This window comes from Pongo abelii, chromosome 5 (assembly GCF_028885655.2).
Source record: "Pongo abelii isolate AG06213 chromosome 5, NHGRI_mPonAbe1-v2.0_pri, whole genome shotgun sequence".
Classification (NCBI taxonomy): Eukaryota; Metazoa; Chordata; class Mammalia; order Primates; family Hominidae; genus Pongo; species Pongo abelii.
Genome location: NC_071990.2, coordinates 52,882,778 through 52,886,439, shown reverse-complemented (window position 1 = coordinate 52,886,439; position 3,662 = coordinate 52,882,778).

Sequence of the window (3,662 nt, the reverse complement as noted above, 5' to 3'; positions counted from 1 at the left end):
AGGCAGGTGGATCACCTGAGGTCAGAGGTTTGAGACCAGCCTGGACAACATAGTGAAACCCCACCTCTACTAAAAATACAAAATTAGCTGGGCGTGGGGGCACATGCCTGTAATCCCAGCTACTTGGGAGGCGGAGGCACGAGAATCGCTTGACCCCGGGAGGCAGAGGTTGCAGTGAGCCGAGATCGCGCCATTGCACTCCAGCCTGGGCAAAAGAGCAAAACTCTGTTTCAAAAAAAGAAAAAACAAAAAAGATGGCAAGTTTAACCTTTCAAAGATAAGGCACCTCTCCCACTTCTCTCCACCTCATTGACGCTGATTACCCAGAATCACTGGTTACTGTAATTTTTGCTGACTCTTCATGATAACCTTTAAACAGTTAGAAGTTCCATGATCCCTCCCTACCCACTCTCTTATTAAAATTAAATTTCATGGCATTAGGACACACTTTGAAGAGCCCTTCTTGACTAAGTGCATGGTTGCACTTGGATCTATATTCCTGGGTTGGGTAGGGAAGGAGCGTGTGGAGCTGGAAAGGCTGAGTCATGCCTAAGCCTATTGTCCATTATCGCATCTGTTTCTATTTGAGGAGTGCCCTCTGCTCACGCCTTTCTCTCCAGAAAAGCACACCAGTTAAATGGCTAAGGGGTGTGTTTTAACTACTTTCGGACCCCAGAAATGCATGAAGACAACTTCTGTTGGTCTGTGGCCTCCTAAAAATGCTATCATCTCTGAGGAGGGGAAGTCAGACGTACTGCCTCAGTGTTAAAAGGCACAGGGACAAATCTGTAAAGAAGTGGGGCGGGAGGAAAGGCAGGGCTTCAGAAAGGTACCTGGATCCTCAGAAGGTCTGCTATGATTAAGAGTTTGTATCCCAGTCGGGTGCAGTGGCTCATGCCTGTAACCCCAGCACTTTGGGAGGCCGAGGTGGGCAAATCACTTGAGGTCAGGATTTTGAGACCAGCCTGGTGAAACCTCGTCTCTACTAAAAATACAAAAATTAGCTGGACGTGGTGGCACATGCCTGTAGTCCCAGCTACTCAGGAGGCTGAGGCAGGAGAATCGCTTGAGCCGGGGAGGCAGAGGTTGCAGTGAACAGAGATCATGCCACTGCACTCCAGTCTACATGACCACTTAGCATGCATTGCACTTCAGTTTGTACCCACCATTTCCCACTTAGTGGAATATATAAAAGAGGGCAGGAAACTGACCATTCCTGGCAGCTAAAGTAGGAAATGCCGTGATTGAAAGGCCATTGCATAAAGCCTGACTCAGAAGACCACAGAAATATTGCATGATTTTAGCAGGTGTTCCAAAACTTGGGGAATGGAAAAAAATTGAAAGGTCAGACTGCCAGGAGCCAAGCCTGAAAGAGGGCCTTGTGGGCTGGGTAATGTTTTCCAGGCAATCCTGATGGGACAGGCCATAAGCAGTCAGCTAAAATAAACCTCTCCTCTTTCAGCATTTTGCCCAGAGCTGGCTTTACCCAGAATTTGTTTTCAAAACTGAGACATTCTCATTCTATAATACCTAAATTCACAGGACAAAAAATACCAGAGGGGTGTGTGTGTGCATGTGTCCTGGATTATTTCTGCAGTGATTTGGTGTTCTGCTTCCCTCTGCTGGATAAAAATGGTACAGCAAAATTTCTGGAAAAGAAAACAACCAATTACATACTGGCAGGTTTTGCAGGTACTTGGGGGTGTGGTGAGCATGTGAATATGGCCAGGGAGTGTCCCTCAGTCAGAGTGCTCTTTAGCATTCCTTTCCATCACTCCATGGCCTCTGAAATATTTTATATAAAAAGAGGGCCCAGTCATCCACTTCGATCTTTGCAAAGTATGGGAAAAGGAGAAACATCCAGTAATTAGATTTAGGATCCACAGGAGATCTTCATTTGACACAAAAATTACATCGTTTGGGTCTAGACTATTTTAGTCTTGGTGTGGGCTCCTGCCTGGGGTTTGGAAAAACCTGTATTTCTGCTGCTTTTTCCTCCAAAAAGTCAAACCTATTCAATAGCTTTAGCTGATTCCGTTGAAATTCTCTTTCCTTGTCAAAGCTGATCAAACATACTTCACAGGATATAAGCGTCATAAGAAGAGGATCTTCGTTTTTTCATTGCCATTTTCCTAACTCTCATCACAGTGCCTAGCACTACATAGATGCCCATTAAATAGTTGTAAAATGACTGACCTACTACAGTTAATGAATGAATGACTCAGAGGTCACCTGGGAAAGTATTTTTCAAACTGCTGCAGATTTCCTTTAGCAGTTCTTGAAATCAGCTTAATAGGTTGTGACCACAACGAGAATTATTTTTTAAAAAGAATAGAATAGAAATTATCTGGATGCATTCCATTTTGTTTGTAATAATAATTCAGTGAAAGTTTTTTCAAGATATATACATACATATACATTCATAGTGAGAGTATATCGTGATCACAGTCAAAATGTTTGAAAAGTAATTGACACAGTCCAGTTAGCTCATTTTACTAATGAGAAATCTCCAGACCAAAAGAGATCAAGGAACTATCAATTAATGACTGGTTCCCAATTGAGTATTTCTTACACTCCACCTCAATCCTCTGACATCTAGGAAAGACAGTCCTCATTTAGCTCAGGACAGATCACTGATCTTGGCATCCTGCTTGTAAGACATCTCTGGCATAATAAAGCTCTCAATAGTACGGAGAAAGAGAAGTGTGAGAATGTTGTGGTAGTAACATTGACTAGAGTTTTAGATTCCAAATGTAGACAAGAAGTGAATTCATTAATTCAGGTAAATGGCAACTTTGAAACAATGGGGAAATTGACAGCTTCTACTGAGCATCTCAAACCACTTTCCTTGTCCCCTTTCACATATGCAGCATGAAACAGAAAGTGGAACAGGTTAGGTCCTGAGAGCCACATTCCTGTCCTGTTAAGAATATTTGTGTGAGTTTGGACAATTTACCTACCCAAGTCTCCTGCTTTTCATCTCTAAAATGAAAAGCCAGGACCAGAGCTAATGATCATTAATTGTTTGAGGGTCATGGGATCATTTTTAAAATCTCGTAAAAGCTTTAGACTTTGGTTCCCTAAAATGCACACATGCACATGTACTTATAATTTCATGTAGTTCATGAAAGCTCCAGTGAGTCTAGAAATCACTTCATTGAGTTTTCCCCTCTCTAAAATCTATGGAATGAAAAGTCTACAATATAGTACCCCAAAGGCAGAATGATGTAGCGGTAAAGTGTGTGGACTGTAGGAAACTCTCCAGGACAAATGCTTGTTTGGCCAACAACTGAATTGGAAAGGAGTAAAAAGACTGAGGTAGAAAGGAAACCTATAAATCAAAAAGAGATTTAAGTAAAAAGTCAACCAATTGCAATGTGTGGGTCCTATTGGGATCCTGATTTAAACTAAATACTCTGAAACAATTATGACATTTGTGAGACCATTGAGAATTCAAACACAGGATATTTGACGGTAAGGAATTGTTCTTCAGTTTTTTAGACATGATAATGATATTGTATTCTTGTGTAAAGAGTCTTCATCTTTTAAGGATACATAAAAAGCATGTATTGTAGAAAAAATTATATAACATCTATAAAATTATAGATGTTATATAATATATAATATATAAGATAGTATATATTATATAATTATATAATGTC